At 41.1% G+C, this 22,065-nt stretch overlaps 1 pseudogene; it reads left to right on the top strand.

Moving 5' to 3' along the window:
• Positions 1-21,700, top strand: part of LOC147422656 (uncharacterized) — a 33,891-nt pseudogene extending 12,191 nt beyond the window's left edge.
• Positions 21,701-22,065: the final 365 nt, after the last annotated feature.

Here is a 22,065-nt window from a genome sequence, read left to right as displayed (position 1 = left end):
CGAGGTTTCTCTCCTCTTGGAAGGTGGGTCTTAGGATCGCTACATAGGTTAAATCCCACTTCCCCTGCGAGGTGGAGCTAGATCTCCTTGCTAGTAGGCTCGAACTCAATTCACTTAAGGATGAGGGATTGTCCACTAGATGAACCCAGATCACTTTGTTTTCTTCCACTATAGATCTAGTGGCCACTAGGTTTACCATCAGATCCGTTGTTGAGACAACGGGGTGGGGACCTCACATCTGGTATCAGAGCCTAGGTTAGAGAGCCTAGGTTAGGTTGGGAAATAAATTCGTATTGTTTGAACATTTAAAAGGAACTGAAAATATATAGGTAGCTGATCCGAATTCCTTGCATTGGTGTTGCAGGAAGACCCGTGCTCGAATATCAGAAGTTCCAAGTGTTTGAGCTTATTTATGAGCAAGCTCGAAGATCCCCAGTTTACCAGTTTAGGCGAGATGTCATGGAGATACTGTTGAAGGATTATATGCCACACTCCACTCGCATTGATAGAGGATGGGAACTTGATTGGACATTTCCAGGAGGGGTTTACTACATCTACGCTTGGAAGCTAGGATGCCTGGCTACTGACTTGAAGAAGATACGTTGGGGAGAAGAGTTGAGAGTAATAGAGATATTCTATTTGGTGCCTACACGATTGGACCAGACTGTTTCAGACAACTCCAATCAAACCATCAACGACTGGCGTTTGGAGAAGGTCACCAACGTGATCCCAGCGAACCGAGTCAAAACCTTTGGATTACTGAAGGCGGAACTCCGGCTTGATATCTTAGTTTATTATCCACTCAAGAATGAGTATAGAAACTATTACACAAAGGAAGTAGTGCATCACGTGAATACCATCTCCTAGGCGTATTTTATACGCAATCCATAAAGCAATGTAATAAGATGATCATTAGTTATCCTAAACCTTGAGGGGTTTGAATTGTAATAAATTTTCATCAATAAAGTGCTTTTTGTCTCTGAATCTCTGTCTCTTGATAAAGTAGAATCTTGAATTTTATTTAAAGTCTCGTGTCTATTTTGAAATCCAAGTAATGTATCAAGAATTCGTATAATCCATGTAGGCACCGCCTGTTTCTCTGTACTCGGCAGTGCAAGAGAAGAAGCTCCTCCTTAAGCAAGCCCAACCTCCGATCTTTAAGGGCGAGGGGGAAAATGTGGAGAGAGATGCGGAAGTATGGATGGAAGCCATGGACGATTACTTTGAAGCTGCGGGGACCCAACCCGTAAATCAGACTATGCTTGAGATGTTCCGCTTAACTGGCGATGCCAAGATATGGTGGAAGCAACATTGCAGGGACATGGACATTAAGGGATCTTCCCAGTCCTGGGAAGACATTAAACCTGTAATAATGGGACGTTATTTACCGCCTGCCTATAGAACCTTGAGGATGAATGAATTCTTTTCACATCGGCAACAGAATTCATCTATCGAAGAATACTATGCAAAGTTTGTCACTCTTCAGAGATATGCTCCTAAGATGACCTTGGAACAACAAGTGGCAAGGTTCTGCCAAGGTCTAATCGATCCCCTCAATACTCGGTTGGAAGCTCTCAGGCCAACGACGCTACAGGATGCCTTGTTGAGAGCCAAACCTCTAGCTCTCGAAGTACAAAAGGCTAATCAGAACAGAAGGAATCATTGGGCAAAGAGGGCAACGATCACTGCTTGGGATAACAGACCAGCCAACCAAGCGTATAACCAGCGCCCTATTGTGGCTACCACCACAGCCATGGAGTTCCCCGATGTTCGATGCTATGGTTGCGGCGAGCATGGACATTACAGTTCCAATTGCCCCAGGAACATTCAGGCAACCAACGCCAATGCCATACCCTTGAATACCCGTGGGCGTGGCCAAGCTAATGGAAGAGGAGGATGAGGAAGGATGAACAGAGGGCGAGGGCGTGGAGCTACCGCCAGAGTGAATGCCGCAGTGGTACAACCAACTGTGGGTGATGAAACAGTGGAGAGAGCAACCCTACATGCTGCAATTGACAATCCCAATGGTTGCGAGCAATACGTAGTCATTCATACGCCAGGATCTCTCAGAGGTGAACAAGTTAACTTCCTTATAGATTGTGGTAGTACTCTTTCATTTCTTTCACCCCGATGCATGAGGAAGCTTAAGCTAGATAAGTACCCAACAAGCAAGCTAGTTGTAGAGTTAGCAAAAGGCAAGGAGGTAGTATCTCAACACTCTGTAGGAAAAATTGACTTTGTTTTAGGGGGACACCCAACTTCTGCCCAATTTCGAACCCTACCCTTAGGATTCTTTGATGGGATACTAGGGATGGACTGGCTAAAGCAAAATAGGGCCCACATACATTGTGCACAAGGAAACTTTACCTTTATAGATAACTTGGGTAATGAAGCCTTAATCCACGGGGAAAATGGGAGACCTAAGGCTACTCTAGTTAAGGCCAACAGACTTTTGAAGGGACTAAGGAAGGGTCAGCAAATTTATGCGGTTAAACTTAATAAAGTGGACCAATCAGATACCTCACTTCGACCAAACTAGTTGAGGGAGTATGATGATGTATTCCCTAAAGACCTTACGAATCTTCCACCACACAGAGAGGTAGATCATGAGATTGAGACTATTCCTGGATGTGAACCTATCTCAAAAAGACCTTATAAGATGTCACTTCCAGAGGCCATCGAACTCAAAGAATAGCTTAGGCAACTCATTGAGCAAGGATTCATTCGACCCAGTACTTCTCCTTGGGGTTCTCCAGTTCTTTTTCAGAAGAAGAAGGATAGAACCTTAAGGCTATGCATAGACTATCGTGGACTGAACCAGGTAACTGTCAAGAACAAGTATCCAATTCCAAGGATTGACGAACTCTTGGACAGGCTCCACGGCGCCAAAATATTTACGAAGATAGATCTAAGGTCAGGATATTACCAAATTAGGATCAAGGAATCAGATATTCCAAAGACGGCTTTCAATACTAGGTATGGGCACTACGAGTTCATAGTAATGTCTTTTGGTCTAACAAATGCTCTTGCAAGCTTCAATCGACTTATGCAGGATATTTTAAGACCTTACCTCAATGATTTTTTCTTGGTTTTCTTTGATGACATTCTGATCTACTCTAAGAACGAGGCATATCACGAAGAACATGTTCGTAAAGTACTTGATCTTCTCCGAAAACACCAACTTTACGCTAAAGAGAGCAAGTTCACTTTTTGCTCGCCTAAAGTCCACTATCTTAGATTTGTCATATCAGCTGAGGGGATTTCAGTGGACCCAGACAAGGTCAAGGACATCGTTGATTGGCCTCAACCATCCACCGTCAGCGAAGTAAGAGGATTTCTTGGAATAACGGGATGGTACAGGATTTTTGTCAAGGATTATGCACGTATTGCTGCACCTTTGACGGAACTCCTGAAGAAAGGAATGAGGATCGAATGGAAGACCGAGCATGAGTCTAGATTTGCTAAACTAAAGGAGTTCTTGGTCTCATCTCCTATTTTAAAGCTTCCAGATTTCAGTAAGGAATTTGAAGTAGCGACCGACGCTAGCAAATTCGCTCTAGGCGGAGTTCTTACTCAAGAAGGAAGACCATTGGCGTATACTTCGCGAAAGCTAAGAGATCATGAGAAGAATGATCCTACTCATGATTTGGAACTTCTAGCAGTTATTCATGCACTGAAGTTATGGAGACATTATCTTCTCGGACGCAAGTTTCAGCTGGTTACAGACCACAAGAGCTTAAAATGGATTTTTACTCAACCTATTCTCAATATGCGACAACGACGATGGATAGAGCTATTACAGGAATATGACCTTGACATAAAGTATAGACTAGGAAAGGAAAATGCAGTTGCAGATGGTCTTAGCCGAAAATCCTTTCTCGGAGCTATCTCTATTCCAAATAACCCTATCTGGGATAGAATCAAAGAAGCAACCTTGGTAGATCCAGAGTACCAACGTATAGTATCTCTAGTCCAGCAGAATAAGATGCCTGAAGCTAAAGATTACTCTCTTATGGGAGGATGTCTTTACTACAGACATAGACTCTATGTACCTAGAGATCCAGCCTTAAAGAAGGCCATTTTGTATGTAGCGCACTATAGCCCTACATCCGGACATCCAGGCTATGCTAAGACTCTTCATGCTGTCAGGAGGAGTTATTTTTGGTCTGGAATGAAAGGGGATATACTTCGCTATGTGAGGCAATGTCTTTCTTGTCAGCGGATAAAGGCCAAAATAATCAAGTTACCAGGGCAACTTCAACCTCTTGACATACCCCAGATGAAATGGGAATGCATCAGTATGGATTTTGTTACAGGATTACCTTCTACAGGAGGTTATGATTATGTTTTCGTGGTTGTTGATATGCTCACAAAAGTGACTCATCTAATACCCGTAAAGACAACCTTTACTGCTTCAGATGCTAATCGGGTATTCATCAAGGAGATTTTTAGGTTACATGGTCTACCCAAGCATATCTTCAGCGATAGAGATGCCAAGTTTACATCGAAATTTTGGACTTCTCTTTTCCAATCTATTGGGTCACAATTAGCCTTTAGTACATCGTATCATCCATAGACAGATGGGCAAACTGAGAGAGTTAATCAAGTCATCGAGGACATTCTCAGAGCCTATTTTTCGCAAGAGCCAAAGAAGTGGTTACAATATCTACCTTTGGTGGAGTATGCTTACAACTCTTCCGAACACAAAAGCATTGGAATGTCACCTTTCAAAGCTCTTTATGGACAGGACTGTTTAGCACCACTGAACTTCTCAGATCCAACCATCAAGGTAGAAGCCTCTAGAAAGATGTTAGAGGATATGGAAGCACATACTAGGGCTATTTGCCAGGACATTCAGGCCGCTCAGGATAGACAGAAGCACTATGCAGATAAGAACTGTTCGGAAAGAACTTTCAAAGAAGGAGATAAGGTTTTTCTACGAGTCCGACCAAAGAAAAGCAAATTATCTCTAGGCAGATATAAGAAGCTAAGCCCAAGGTATTGTGGACCATTCGAGATCGTTAAGGTTGTGAGTGACCAAGCCTACAAGCTAAAGTTACCTGCAAACTTGAAGGTTCATGATGTATTCCACGTCAGCTTACTCAAACCCTATATTCCTAACCCTGATCAATTCCTGGACTCAGATCAGATAGTCATGCCAGCACAAGGAGTTCTCAACCTCCAACCTGACTACGTACTGGAAACAAGGGAAAGGAAGTTACGCAACAGAACTATCACGGAGCATCTGGTAAAGTGGAAGGATTACCCTGAAGAAGATGCAACTTGGGAGGACGAACCAACGCTTATAAAGGATTACCCAAGCACATTCTTGAGATGAGGACATCTCAATTTTTCACGTTGGGGAGGTTGTAAGGTCTCCGACCCCGATAAAAAAGAACACCATTGTACCTTGAAATGAAAATAATGGAATAAGTTACTATTTTTAGCAGTTTTCCAGATTTTGGCAGTGCCATGATGTTTAGAATGTTTTAAAGCTCCGAAATGTGAATTAAAATAATTTTTGTAAAAAATTTCCAAAAATAGTAAGTTTTTGGTCACCCGACCTGTCCAGTTTTGATCGTCTCGAAAAACTGCACCCGTACCCCGAATTTCAAAAAAATGCATTTCGGACCCCGGGGGCTGCTAAATATGGCAGGTACTCGGGCCATTACGCCTTAGTTAGAGCTTGCTATAGCAATTTTCGGCATCAAAATCCGACTCGTATGACCCGTTTTAGCCTAGAACCAATTTTCCTAAAAATTGTTCAGGGAGGTACTAGGGGCCCGGGATTGTGTGGGAACAGGTTCCAGCCCACTCCAAATCATCTTTAGCAGCTAGGGGACGCCCTCTTGCTTTGTGGGAGTCCTGGGAGAGTTTCCAAACCAGCAGCTCAGTCTCAAAACCAGTTAACCAGGCCAACCTGACACTTGGTGGGCAGGGAACTGGACTTGCCATGCTTAACTGGAGAAGCTCCCAGATGCATTTAGCGACCCAGATCAATTTTCAGCTTGAGGTGGCCTATTTAAAGACCTGCACACACACACACACACACACACACACACACACACACACACACAGTGCACACACACACACACAGTGCACACACACACACACACACACACACACATATGCTCACACACACACAGTGCACACACACACACACCTACACTCACTCTGGGACGGTGCTGCCGGAACACACACCTTTTGAAGGGGAAGCAAGGAGGGAGGTGCTGTCGAATTCTTGCCTCAAGAAGCTCGATTAGATCAGAGAATCGAGAGGATTATCAGCCCTTAATCACGATAACCACGGTTTAATTAATGCTTTCTGCAAATCCTTTTTCATTACCATCTAAATTTCTCGTCTATTATGCTTATTCCTAGTCGTAATTCTCTATGACTACTCTCTAAATTCTCCTTATCCATATTCTATTATGTAATCATCATTCCATAGCTGAATTATCAGCCATTCATCACTCTCGGTTAATGATTAGAACATAATTATCAGAATTTTCTCTCTCTAGGTAGCATAGTAATTAATCGGTAAGCTAGTAATTGTGTAGATTGAAGAGAATCACTCTTTTAATCACTCATTAACAATGAAGCTTAATTGAATTCATTATCTTATGCATTAAGATGTAATTAAGGAGGAATTAATCTGTCATTAAGACTCTAAGAATTGGTTTTCCTCACACATATGCCTAAGGTAAATCTGCATCGTCTATTTGCCACGAAATAGTTTAATCATACTTAATTCAATTCTCTGGTAATTCCAATAGTGAAATCCTAATTATTCTGAATAATGTAAGCCGAATAATTATCTTAGAGCCGGTTCCCATAGGATTATGTGCCATCCTTAATGATTGCTTTATGAAAGAAATCTAGATCTCTCAGATAGGAGAAATTAATTGATGTCACTAATCTACCCATTAGACTGTTATGATGCTTGCGAACCTTAGCTCTTTCTCCAAGCTAATCATTTAAATTAGTGAGAAATGGCACCGGTTAAGAAGACGCGCTTCGGTGGTGCCCACGATCGCGAGGCAGGAACGAGTAATGTCAACGGAAAGGGGAAAGCTCCTATGGAGGAACAAATACCGGCCATCTCGCGGGCCATCAATGAAGAAGTGGAAGAGGTAGATCATATTTTTATTCAAGTTGTTTAATTTAACATTGCACACGTTTAGTTAGGAATGAAAATATCCCCGAACATGTTGGAGAAATCCGACGGAAACCTCGGCATTGAAATCATTGTACATTAAGTTCTAAAGTAGGAAGGTAATGTTTGATGGGTATGCTGTTTGCAATAGGAAAGAATGCCTGCTAGGGAAAATTTAGCTCGACATTTTCATTTTAATTCCAATGTTGAATTAGTCCTGACCCCCCTACTGATCACAGGGGGCAGAGTTCCTCGTTAAGGGCTCTTGAATCCACGACTTGCTTTCTATGCGGTGGATACCCACGACTTGCTTTCTATGCGGTGGGAACCCACGTCTTGCTTTCTATGCGGTGGGAGTGTCCATGACGTGCTTTCTATGCGGTGGACATACCTAGTTGTATGGGCAGCTAGGCGACAACGGGAGGAGTGAACTCTCGCTGGAGGGGGGATGTTGTACCTCCAGAACATTGGAACTTTTATGAATAAGTTTGAGTAGAATTTCTACTAGAATTCTGTCTTGGTACTGTTTGCAATACTGGTTGAAGGGCTATCTTAACGAACAATGTGATTTGGAATTAAACAAGGAATCTTTATGTTGAACAACCTTTGTGGTAGTAATTAGTTCACATAAAGAAGTGTGAGTGTGGGGGTGGAAAGTGGGGGCTTGGCTCAGGTTGCCAATGCCTACGAGATGGGTGGTCCCGATGGGTCAGGAATTCTCTGTCCCCATTGTGCTTACTTCGATATTAGTAATACTCATTGGCCCTAGAGCGGTGAAATCTCGAGAGTACGTGCCTCTGAAACATGGGGAAAAAGGCACTCGAGGTTTCTCTCCTCTTGGAAGGTGGGTCTTAGGATCGCTACATAGGTTAAATCCCACTTCCCCTGCGAGGTGGAGCTAGATCTCCTTGCTAGTAGGCTCGAACTCAATTCACTTTGTGATGAGAGATCGTCCGCTAGATGAACCCAGATCACTTTGTTTGCTTCCGCTATAGATCTAGCGGCCAGCAGGTTTACCATCAGATCCGTTGTTGAGACAACGGGGTGGGGACCTCACATTGGGTGTCTCCAATTGTGGTAGTACCCAAGAAGAATGGAAAATTATGAGTGTGTGTTAATCTGAAAAAGGTGAATGGATCTTGGCATCAGAGACAACTTTCCTCTTCCAATAACTGGGCATGTTTTAGAATGAGTTGCAGGAAAAGAAGCTTACAGCTGCTTAGATGGCTTTTTGGGATAGAATCAACTTTTGATTAACCGAAAAGATCAGCATAAAACTGCTTTTGCAACAGAATGGGATATATTTGCCTATCGGGTTATGCCGTTTGGATTTACTAATACTCCAACCACGTTTCAAAGGTTGATGAGCCATGCTCTCAAATAATATCTGAGGAAATTCTTAGAACTATATATGGATGATCTATGCGTACATTCATCAATCCGGGCTGATCATTTGAACACCTCAAAAAGGTATTCGAAAAATGTAGACTTTATAGGATTTTCTTAAATCCTGAAAAGTACACATTAATGGGAAGACAAGGAAAAATTCTTGGACATATAGTATCTAAAAATGGCATAGCTACTCACATTGAGAAGATTCATGTCATTGCTGATTTGCCTAGACCAACAACAATCAAGGGAGTACAAGCCTTTATGGGACATTGTGGATATCACCGAAGGTTCATCTACATGTACACTATAATTGTAAAACCCATGTATAGCTTGATTACACACTTTGAATGGACCGAGGCATGTGAAGAATCCTTCATGCAGCTTATGCAAGATCTCACCTCAGCTCCAATATTGAAAGCACCAGATTAGGATAAGGTATTCCACGTACATGTAGATGCTTCTAATTTTGCTATCGGTTGTATACTAGCTCAACTAGAAGATGGAAAAAATTGACTTTCGTATTTCTTATGCTAGCCCCGAAAATTGAACATGGTGGAAAAGAATTACACATCCACCAAAAGAGAAGGATTAGGAATGATCTATGCCGTTAAAAAGTAAAGACATTACCTATTAGCCAACAAGTTTGCGTTCTTTGTGGACCACCAAGCTTTGCTGTATTTGGTCAACAAGCCATGCAGCACAGGGAGAACAGTGAGATGGTTCATCATTATTCTCGAATTTTATTTCACTGTGGTTGTAAAAAAAGACACTACACATCAACAAGCAGATCATTTGTCATGGATTGTTTTGGGTGAATCACCTAAAGGGGTAGACGACGATCTACCAGATGTCTATTTGTTCTCCATAGAAATGATACCTAGATGATCGGAAAACATTGTGTCATTAATGACAATCGCTCAGGTGAATTCACAAATACCACTCCCTATCACAATTGGATTAATCGAGCAATCGGCTATGTATCAATTGCTAGCTGGAAGGCTATACAAAAGAAATTGGGATGGAGTATTGATCTTATGCATTAATCCCAAAGAAAAAGAACAGTACCTAAGTCAAGCACATGTTACCATAGTAGGACTTCACATTGCAAAAGACCAAACTATGCAATGAATCTTGAGACTTGGAGTATTTTGGCCAACTATGAGGAGAGATGTTAGATCTTTTGTAAAGTATTTTACTCAATCTCAAAAACAAACACCCATACCTCATGTAACATTGTTTCAAATGTCACCTATTCCTAAGTGGAGTAATTATCTGGTTACTTACTTATCGAGCCAAACATTTCCTACAGATATGAGTAAACGTCGTCAATGAGCAATTGAAACTGAAGCAAGAGACTATGCTCTTATTGGGAACCAATTGTATTGGAGAGGTAAAGATCAACATCTGCGTCTTTGTGCAAATGAAAATGAGTATATTCCATATAATAGAATAAGCACATGCTGGATTAGCTAGAGGTCACTTTTATAGTGAAACCACTGCAAGAGCAATATTGATGGCAGGCATCTGGTGGCCAACACTTTTTGTAGATGCTAAAGAATATATTCTAAGATGTGATGCTTGTCAACGAGAAAAAATGCCAACACGAGTAGATAGCATTCCCTTAAGACCAATGATGGGGGCTAGCGCTTTTGCAAAATGGGGTATAGATTTTGTTGGACCGATACAACCACCTGCTTATAGAACCCAAGCTCAATATATCATTGTAGCTACGGACTATTTGACCAAGTGGACCGAGGCTAAAGAAATTCAAAATAATGATGCCAAAACAGTTGCTGCATTTTTATATGAGTATGTATTCACGAGGAATGGAATGCCAATAGACATTGTCAGTGATCGGGAAACTCATTTCCTCAATGAGGTAATAGAGTATTTTCTCAATGAGTTTATGGTCATCCATAACAAATCATCTCCTTATCACCCAAAAGCAAATGGACAAGCTAAGCATACGAATAAAAGTCTTAGCTCGGTGCTGACTAAAGTGGTTGGTTCAGGAATGACAGACTGGGAAATGAATCTCCATGCAACTCTATGGGCTTATCGAGTTTCATTCAAAAGAGCTTTAAATGTCACACCCTTTAACCTTGTTTATGGTCTTGATGCCATACTCCCAATAGATTTCTGTTGCCGACATTAAGGGTAGCACAGAATCTTGAGTGGACTGGACATGAATTGTCAGAAAGACTTGAAGATTTGGAAAAGCTAGACGAGCTAATTGCTGTAGCACATATCTATGCACAAAAGCAAAAACAAAAACAATTTTTTGATTCCCACTTAATCACAATGATCTTCAAGAAAGGGGACTTAGTTTTAATCTTTTCCCTTAAGCAACACATTTCCAAGTTTAAGAAAAAGGGAAATGGAACATTTACCATTGACGATGTATCTCCAAGTGGAGCTGTAAAGTTGTCCACCCTAGATGGTGAACCAATGGCTAATTGGATTAGTGGATGTCATTTAAAGAAATACAATTTGCCACTAACCAATTAATTGCTAGAAAATTAATAATAAATAGCAGGGAAGATCAGATAGAAAAACGGAATACACGATGGTTATTAGAAAGACAAGGCGGACAAGCACAAAAAATTTCAATGAAATCAGAAGATGGAAGCGGGAAGCCTAAATTAGGCGGCCAAGCCTACTTTTGCAAAATTCTTGCAGAATGAGCTACAGGAATCCGATCAAGGAAATGTTTTGAGTCTAACATAGATTTCATGGCCTAGTAGGACCAACGGGGGAATCTATGGAAATTTGAGCCTGACCATGGTATTGTCCGTTTAATGATCCAGAGAATCATTAAAAATAGAAAAATCCAACAAAAAACAATAAAGCTATGTTTTTCAAGGGATTTTCTTAATTGTTGGATTTTTACTTTACTATTTTAGAGCATTTTGCTATTGTCTTTGATTTTTTTAAATAAACAGGTCAAAAATTAATAATAAATAGCAGGGAAGATCAGATAGAAAAACGGAATACACGATGGTTATTAGAAAGACAAGGCGGACAAGCACAAAAAATTTCAATGAAATCAGAAGATGGAAGCGGGAAGCCTAAATTAGGCGGCCAAGCCTACTTTTGCAAAATTCTTGCAGAATGAGCTACAGGAATCCGATCAAGGAAATGTTTTGAGTCTAACATAGATTTCATGGCCTAGTAGGACCAACGGGGGAATCTATGGAAATTTGGTTCGGGAAGTCCGGGTATAGATATCCGAGGTAGACTAAAACCACTTCATTTCCACTTGGAGCCTTTGTAGAGAGAGATTTCCGCTTCTTTCGCGCGACTTTTCCGGAGCCCATAGTTGACCATTTTCAGCGCCATCTCACAAGAGACATAAGGGGTAAGTTCTTTACTCGACAATGATTCATTTTGTACAGCCGGTAGCTAGTCTAAAGCCCTAGAAAAAACCCTAGGAACCGAGCAGTGCATGAAGACCCACGACCTAAAACTGACCATAGCAGCCTGCCAGCTTGACCAAATTAGATGGGCTTTGAACCATAGCATGCCCTAATATAATAGAACCTTTCTATACCATCATATGGCCATTCAACTGGGGTCGAGGGGGTCCCCAATAGAAAAGTTAGATTTTTGGCAAATGCCAGAATTCCGACCTGACTCCATAGATGGCTTGCTTATGAGGTCCATATACAATGGATATGATTGGTTTGGTGAAATGCATCAAGCAAATCCCTCGAGCATCAAAAAACGGCTCGAAGGTTACAAAGCGTCAAATTCGACATACAAGGTCAAACTGCCTCCAAATGAGCCAGAATTAGATAGGTTGCTTCACGACTATGTTGCGGACAAGTCCAAAGCCTCAAAGTTGATCGACCGACCCAACAGACAGAGTAGTCACAAAAAGTAGTGATTTCAGAGTCGACAAAGCACAAAGTGATGCCGGCATGAACAAAATTGACCAAATTCAATTTAGGACTTGTATTAGGTGTATGAAATGTGTCTAGGTCAAAATTGGTAGGTTTTGAAAGGATTTTAACACTGTTGTAAATAATCACGATTATTACTTTTGCATCAGTTTTACTTGGAAATTATCACCTCACCTCACCTATCATGTGTACACACCTATTACATGCCAAAAATCAAGTATGAGCCAAAATGACCACCCATTACTTGTAAAATTGTCAAGAAAACGCAAAGAAGTCTTTGCAAGCCAAAATTTGGGTTATGGACAACATTTCTTGATCCAAATCACTTCGTATCTCATACCCAAGGTCTATACAATGCCTAAAACCAGTTTGTTCCAAAAAATGTCAATTTTAGAAGAAAAGCTAATAATCGCTATTATTTACTTTCTAATCAAAATTGGGAAATTTGATATTTTGCCATCATACATCCAAAGTACATCATGTGCTTAGCCCACTAGCCAATTTTGAATCAATTTGGAGTTCAAAATCTCAAACTTCCTTTATATCTACTATTCTAGAGACCTAAAGCCAAAATCTGGTACCATTTTCACCCTGTGCATCCAAATGAGCCCATATTTCACTCAGAGTATGTATTTGGTATATACTTCAAGTCTATAAAGCCAAGTTTGCAAAATGTTGAAAATTTTTCTCAGTTGTAAATAATCGTGATTATTTACTTTGGTTGCGAATATTTGTTTTGACTATACAGTTTTGTTCTTTGCGTGCTTTTATGCATCTTTGCTTGTTCAAAAATTTATTTGAAGCAAATTGGACCAAATTGTTAGCATTTTAGCCTAAAGGACATTTTAGAGATAATTTCGACAAATCTGCTAAATTTGCACTCTATTCATTGAACAGGAGCAATGCAAGCAGCGGAGAGGGCTAAAAAGAAGCTCAACCAAAAGAAGAAACTACAGGAACTGCCTGCGTATCAACTAGACCTCGAGTCAGTCAAAGCAGCCAAGGCATCATACCTCTCTAGAGAAGAACACCACACTACAGTCTTCACTGGCAGATTCAATGGTGAAGAAGGGAGGTGGAGTTGCAACTCCTGCCCAAAGAAGTCTCTGATGTAGCTGCCAAACCAGAAACCAAAGAAGCTAACCGCAGGCTGGGGCTCAAGGATTTCTACGAACAAGAGCCTTGCAGAGTGGATTTTTAGAAGGCTTATGAGATTCTATTCACAATCAAAGAAGACGGAACCGCACAGATATCCAACACCCAAGGGAACAAGGTTGAAGTAGTGATGACAAAAGAGATAGTGACAGAGGCACTCAGACTGTCCACAGAAGGAATGACCATGCAAGCAAGAGACAGGAAAACCATGGGCACATTTATCAAAGAGATAGCCGCGGCTACATTTGCCGACCTTATCCCACAAACAGGTGAAAGAGCTAGCCCGTTTGTACCACCAACACTTTCATTTCTTGGTAAAAAGGCCACCAAGGTACACTACACCAAATCACGCCGTGGCCACCACATTCACTCGCATTCTCAAGTCAAAAACAAGACAACCAGTGGACCACGTGTAGTATGTCTTGACAACCTTGAAGGGCACCAAGAAGAAAGGAAAAATCACGTACTTGGGTGCGCTAGAGGTCTGGACTAGAATAGCATATCATGCCATCGACATCGCCGACAACCTACCGCCTACCCTTGATCAAAATACATGGATATTGGCAGCACAACCCTCTCCAAGAGCTACAAGGTCAGGTAAAAGATCATATAAATCTGATAAAGAGTCAGCTGCTGACAGCTCGCCTGAACGACATAGCAATGAGAGCTCTAACAACGAAGAAAAGAGATCTCAGAGAGAAGAGATGAAGAAAAGCTGTGGCTGCACACCAAGAAGAGTCAGCTAAAAAACAAGCGCGCTTTAAGAGAGAGAAACAGGCGTACCAGCGTAGTAGGCAAGCACAAGGGAAGGACCCAGAAAAATGGGTACTCGCTGGACTTAAAGGTCCTCGAACAAAGCATCATACAACAAAAGAAACTAAAGATCCAATAGAGAGTTTAGAGAGAATGTACCAAGAGGCTGAAGATTTAAAGCTGAAGGAGGTAGAAGAAGCTGCTAAGAAAGCCAAGGAGGCGGAAGACCAAAGGGAAGCCGAGGAAACAGCTAGACAAGAACAGAATTATGGATCTCCCCGACCCCCCTCGCCGCCTACAGAACAACAAGACCATCCCATGCCTAGCCAGCCACCATCACCTGCAAGCAAAGACACCAATATAGAAGCGGTGCCGAAGAAAGAGAAATATTCCGAGTCCAACAAACGAACAAAATCCTCACAAGAAGCTGACCACCCCTAGAGACAAACAACAAAAGAAGCCGAGTCAAAACAGGAGAAGGCCACAAAAGATACTCAAAATCCAGAAGAGGGAAAGGCAAAAGGATCTGAACAAGAGACTAATAAAGAAGTAGGTGCAGAAAAAGAGTCTACCACTACACATGAGATAGAACCCAAGCCAGAGAAAGAAGAAAGGCCAGCACCTGAAGAGACAACAAGGTATGATCCAACACCATCTACTTCCACTCAACCAGAAACTGCCGAGGCATCAAAGCCTCAGGATACCCAAGAAGAAGACCGACATCTACCACTACACAAGAACCACCAGCGGTCACGATGCAGCAAGAAGCCACACATGAGGCTGTAGGCACATCCAACTGGCAAGAAAGGAGGAGTGGCAGTCAAACGACAAGGTAATCATCCAAGTCAATGAATATGCACGAAAAATGCAGGAAATGACGGAGAGACTCCGCTCAGCAACATTAAACCGTAGCACGAAGGCCAAAGAACTAAAAATGGTGATCGACGCTCTCCAAGGAGAGTTAGAAGACAGGATGACTGTCATCACTGATCTTCAAAGGCAGGTGCAAGAGCTGAAGGCAGAAGCAGAACAACATCAGTTAGCCAAAGATAGGCAACAAAAAGAAATGGAGGAGTTAGGTGATCTACTCACTAAATTATCTGATGCCCGCAAAGCAAAAGACAAGCAGCTTCTGACAGAAGTTACGAATAAACTTCTTACGACATCTCTGTTAGCTCAAAAAATTCAGGTGCAATTAGATGTTGCCAATGCTTCTTTGCAGTATTTTGAACAATGGATCAATGATCAAGAAATTTTCTTATGGAAAATCAGAGAAAAGCTAGCCGTGGCCTCGATCAAAGGAATTGGCGAAGTGTACAAAGCACTCGAGAAGAATAATAAAGACCTTGAATTGGAATTAAAGCTAGAACAATCATAGCACAGGGACCTGGCACTGATGCAAGTTCAGAGAGACGAGGAGCTCCTAAAGGAGATAGCAGAACTCAAGCAGATTAATCAACTCCTCAGAGATGGAAACCAGCCACGCAGGAAGAGGCAAGCACTTCAAAGCCGCCACCGATAAACATACCCTTGGTCTCGTTTACTGAGTTTGAGACACAGTCCACAGCAAAGCCGAGTGGTGATGAAAATTTGCAGATTAACATCACGGATGAAGACACAATGCCAATGGTCTAGTTGTCAAATCCTGAAGAAGACGCACTAAAAGAGAAGATCACCCTAGAGGTGGATGAGCAGTGGAAAGCCGTTATGGATTGGGAGTTGAGAGTTTTACACTCTATCAACGTTACTCAACTCACTCCCAATCAGGTCAATGCTCAATGGCATCAACAATCCCTGTCGTACCCTCTCATCCAAGAGGAATTATTATAGGTGAAAGAGAGGTTGTACAAGAAGTGGCGCAGATAAGGACCACCAAAAGTGGAGGTTAATCTGGATGAACAAGAATATGAGATACCTGATTCTATTCACAAGAGCACCTACAGCCCTTCAACGAGATCCAACCTTCTGTGATGTACCCAGAGTAAGGACATGGCAAGCGCATGAAGCACTGCAAAAGAAGAGGCCAACTTGGCTTAACTTCCCCAGGCTACCAGCTCTAGAGAGAGGCCAAGCGACAGAGGAATACATGGTGAAAACCTTAACGGGCGCCATGTCTTTCTTCAAGAGTCTACTAGATCTCTCATGTGCCATGTTATATAAGATCTGCAGGATGCTGCTCACATGTATACAAGTTTTTAACGAGCCTGAGCAAACAGGAGCCCCATGGCTATCATTCTTAGAAGGAAACAAAGGCTTATGCTACGATCTGAGTGGGCAACTTTAGAACAAGTCCTTTACGGATTCTATGCCAGGTGTATGTTCTTGCCATCGAATAATATGTTGGCCTTTGAAGAAGCTTTCTACACTAGATTCTTCACCTGGCGATGAACAAAGATATCTACGTTGGTGATCAACAACCTAACATCCAAGTTTGTAGGATACTCAACGGTGGATCTGAAGAATAAAGTAATAATGAAATTTTTGCAAGTACCTGACAAGGAAAGAAGAATCAGATACCACAAGACACTAGAGGTGCTTAAAGAACGCCTCACCAGCCCGTCAACCTGAAGACTATTTCAACCCATAAAGCTGTGTCAAGGGACGAGACAGGCGAGGAGGGGGGGAATGTTAGCAGCAAGCTAACATGGACAACATTTTTCAAAGTTCTCTTTGTAAAACATTTATTATTTTGATAAATCGAGAATATTGTAACTCCTATTTTCTCGGATAAACTCTGTAATCAATGAGCCGAGGCCACAAGCTTTCAGATTGTATGAGATAGTCATCATCCAACTTTGGTAGAACTCCAAATTATTAGTTTTGACCACCCAAAAACCTTGGCTAAGGTATAAAAGCCAATTTTTGTAAGTTTTCTATAAGTTTTGGATAATGAAATACACAGCGTGAGCTAACGATGCTCACTTCTCTCCTTCTCGCGCTTCCTACTCCCTCTCCGGTTGTCACATTGCGATTGTGGTTGCTGCATTGCAACAGTAGGTAAGAGCTCTACGCATTGACGTAAGCCATTCATAGTATTTCATAGCTTTTGGCATCGTGGACCCACGGCCTAGTTTCATCATAACTAGGAATTTCCACTTTTAAATCGAAAACTAAGCATAGGCGGGGTATTGGGGCATCATTGCTAAGATTTTAGATACATTCTGGGTGGAAAACGACTAGGTCAAATCTTCAATGATCGCAATTTTGCAACTTGACCTAATGCGGGGTTTGAGACCATAAGCATGTGTGCTTAGATCTTATAAACTAGTCCTAGAAGTTTTGTTACGTTTGGATGTCATTTGATGATATAACGGATGTGATTTTCTTACCAATGAGCGATTGGCTTTTCGTGATTTCAGTCACTTGAGTGTATCTTGAGTTAGATGCGAGTTGTTAGTTGTTTTTCGAGAGATTGACAACCTCTTGTAGCCTCTATACACTAGTCGAGTCAAATTCATCCCATGGTTTGACAAATTAATCGTGGTTCTCGCTAATACTGCAATAAGATAGGATGGTGAGGTTAGACATGCGTCCCACAAAATGTGGTGTGCTCTGCTTGATTATTGGACCTTTACATATTGCAGCTCAAATGTTATCTTCAATCTATTTCCATTGTTTTGAGGTGACCAATTTTCTTCTCTCAACTTACAATTGGGATAATACTGTTAGTATTAGAGACAAATAGGCTTTTTGACCTACAAACATTATTGGTCACAAGGCCCATCAATTGTATGTTTGTGTTGTGAAACACAACATGATTAATTAGCCATATAACTTTCTTAGGTGACTTTATCTCATACCAATAAAGGCATACGAGTGCAACAGAGTACTGGAGGTTAAGAAAAAGCCGGTTGTGCAAATTAAATACGTAGATAGGTGTTTGTATGAATATGATGATGCCTCCCTCTACCAAAGAAACTACACAAGCAATCCACCTAATCATGTTGAGCGTGTGTGTCAAACATGATCTTATAATGCCCAAATTATATTTTGTATGTACATTGCTTGATCTTTCAATTTAGAAAGCACAAGTCTTCATTTCATTCTTCTGTAGTCAGTCGTCTTTGTTTGTTTGTGGGTTTGAATCAGCACAGAGTGACTTAAAGCATGTGAATGACGATTTATTACATGTGTCATTTCATGTTTTAGGCTATAGGATAGAGCCTCGGCCTTTTTGTGATGGGAATGTTGCTTCTAAAAAAAATTCCTCTATGCACATTGTGTTACTGTTTGTTTGTGTCTACTGCTTTTTAGAGTTGCTTTTTAGGCTATGATTTGAGTGCAGCACGACTAGCAGTCCCATGGCATTGATTTCTCCATTGGGATAACCTGCAACTGAGTTTGTGCTCGGAATGTATTTGTTCTTATTCTTGTGTTGTTGGTTATGTCCATTTCTAGGTGAAAGGTTTGTTGAGGGCCTCAATGTGATTCTATGCTGTCGACTATCTTCTAGTATTCTTTTGAAGCATGCTTAAAGATTTATAAATGGAAGGAAGGTGCTTTTCTTCTCTCCATTTTAATAGAGACATGTGGAAATTTTGACTTCAGTTTGCTGTGATAAGATTCTTGCTTTTGTAGGCTAACACTTCTTGTGTCTACTGCTTCTGTATATGATTTCTTGTGTGCATAGGCACATGGTCCATCTTGATACTTGACTTTTGGGACTGCCTGTTCTGTTGACTGCCGTGTTTGGAGTAGTCTCTTATTGCTGATGGTTGTGTTGTTAGACTCTTTTACTCTTTCTCACATTATCGCTTGCCTATGTTTCTTGTGGCCATTGATAGTTGAGTGGGAAAGGGATCTAAAGGTGGGGCAGTTGAGATATGTAAAAATTGTGAATCAAAGACCTTCTAATCATTGTTTTCTTTTGTAGGCAATTGTTTATTGTATGTGTTCACTTGGTCTATGTCCCTTTGTTTTTGCAAAATATTTTTCGTGCTCAATGCTTGGTGTTTGTCATGTAAAGGTCTTTGAAGCTAGGGTTTTTTAATGTATGCCACGTGTGAACATGCTGAGCTCACATCCAACATCACTTTCCCCTTTTTCTCTCTGCTTGTCCCTCTTCTAATATCCTCCTCCGTTTGAAAATATTCACGTGATTCAAAATGTAGGCTCATTGCATGTCACGAGCCTCCTGAAGAATTCTTAGCATCAATCCCCACCTCTATGCCCCCCCCCCCTCCCCTGTGTGTGTGTGTGTGCATGCACACGTGCTAACTCCATTCGGGCTTGAAAGAATGCAGTTGATATTTTTTGGTCTCGTGCATTGCTGGTTTTCTTTATACTCTTTTACTTTACGGTGGGTTGGTGGTGCAATATAGTCTATCACTACTAAAATAAATTGACGTTGTTCACTTTGCTTGCTCTCTCCATTCTTATTTATCTCATGTGGCACTGCTCTATCTTGCATTGGTAGTGTAATAAAGTCTGTTACTGCTTCAAAATGCCATTACTCGTTTTTGTTGCTCTCTCCACTTCTATTTGTTTGGTGTGGCTGACCTCTCTCTCTCTCTCTCTCTCTCTCTCTCTCTCTCTCTCTCTCTCTCTCTCTTAAGTGAAATCTTTTCTCGTTTGACTCGATGCCTTAGCATTGCAACCTTCCATCTTGCCCTTGTCTTCCCCCATCCTCGCTCTTTTTCTCCTCCACTCTCTCTCTCTCTCTCTCTCTCTCTCTCTCTCTCTCTCTGTGCTAGCTCCATTTGGGCTTGAAAGAATGTTGTTGATAATTTTTGGTCTCGTGCATTGTTTGTTTTCTTTATACTTTTTTACTTTACGGTGGGTTGGTGGTGTCAATATAACCTATCACTCACTGCTAATAAGCAATGACGTTATTCACTTTCCTTGCTCTCTCCATTCCTATTTGTCTCATGTGGCACTGCTCTATGTTGGATTGGTGGTGTAAGAGTGTGTGTTACTTCTTCAAAATGCCATTACTTGTTTTCCCTGCTCTCTCCAGTTCTATTTGTTTGGTGTTGTTGACACCTTTCTTCACTCTTTTTTGTGCCCCTCTTAAAGATAGTGGTTTATTTGTGAGGTGTGCTATGAGAAAGATGCAATCCCCCCCCTTCCCCTATTTTTGACTCCCTCTTCCTTGAAGATTTATTTTGGATGATTGATGATAGAATCACAGTTGCAAAATGTTCTTAGCCTTTATATTTGTTTGTGTCATGCAGAAAAAAAATAGTGTGCTGAAATATGGCCTACAACAATGGTGGCATACAAAGCATGGAGATTGACAGCATGGAGTACAGGTGTTATGGTGTTCTTTGTATTTTTGGTGTTCCTACTTGAACATATTCGTTTCGTAGAGCCAAGAAAAAATTCCATCCTTGCATGTACCGCACATCCAAAAAGTGGAACTTCCAAATGTGAATGTGTACGTATTGATGTGAGTGAGTCATCTACAAGTACTCCGACAACTTCTCACAAGTGTAGTGTATACAGTGAACAAAAATTCACTATCGAACCATCTCTCTCAAAAGGCCAAAGGCAAGCTTGCAGTACATTAATTTCTACCTTTTTTGGAGAAAGCTTACACAAAACCAGTTCATCTTTTTTGTTTTGAAATGGCCCATATTTTTCAATATGTGCACAAGATGGATGCTCGAAATCTCAAAAAGTAAAGATGGCTATTGTTAAGGTCGAGAGGCATGGTATACATAAAACCAAAAACATTAACTGTCTACCTTTGTCTTTTAATGTGAATGCGCTACCATGTTCTTTTCTTTTATAGATGCTCTAATTGATACCAAAGATGATGAAGTGAAAGTTAATGCTTTTCCGCAACAAGAACCTCTTACTAAATAACTTAATGTGCCTTTTAAACATATAACAAACCTCTATGACATCACTCCTAGATTTGCAATCGAGAATTATGCGCTAAACAATTATGGTACATACAAGCTTTTTGAACCAAAAGCCATGAAGTTTTTCAAGACTGATCTTGTGGATTTACACAACTCCAGCAAAGTCTGCCATTGTCAGTTCATCTCTAATAAGCCAATTTGCTTCCTTGGTAAGTGTTGGTGGTTTTGTGTGTATAAAGGGTTCTGCAATCAAAACAAAGAACAAGGTAGATGATGGAGCATCACCTTTCTCTCTTTACTTGGATGCTACCTCAATTGTCACTTGCATTGCTTCGTTCCCAATCCGCTTGAGCTTTACCCCGAAAATGAAGATAATTTTTTTCTTGTATGAGGCATCAAGTGCAAGGCTAGGGGGTGAAAAAAATTATTTGGATACTCTTGCTTTTGTTGTTATTAAGAATGAGAATTTTGAAATCTATGCCAACTCCACTCGTGGAGAGCTACTGCTGGTTGATGGTTCCACTCCCAAGGATTGAGAAATTGTAAGTCTCATATGTTGAAATCCTTTATCCTTCAATAGCCAACGGTGGTGTTATGATTGATGATGCATTCCTCTCATGATCTTTCATCATTTTGTTTTGGTGGTGTAAAGATGTCCTTGAATTCAATGCATTGAACAATGTTACATTGTCGTGTGGCATAACATCATGGCATAAATATCCTAGCCCATGGTTTTCTGTTCTTTCCAAATTCTGTAAGAATAATGCAAGGGAACCAATTGTAGCATTTGTTACCATGTGGTAGTGATGTGTGTGAACACATCATTTGTTACCATATACATGTGGTAGTGATGTGTGTGAACACACTAGGACCACCGGGGCATTTTTTCCCTCTTTAGGAG

Source organism: Adiantum capillus-veneris, chromosome 27 (genome assembly GCF_014529385.1).
Source record: "Adiantum capillus-veneris isolate H3 chromosome 27, ASM1452938v2, whole genome shotgun sequence".
Lineage (NCBI taxonomy): Eukaryota > Viridiplantae > Streptophyta > Polypodiopsida > Polypodiales > Pteridaceae > Adiantum > Adiantum capillus-veneris.
The sequence above is the reverse complement of the archived record's forward strand: the minus strand, read 5'-3'. Positions and strand labels throughout refer to the sequence as shown.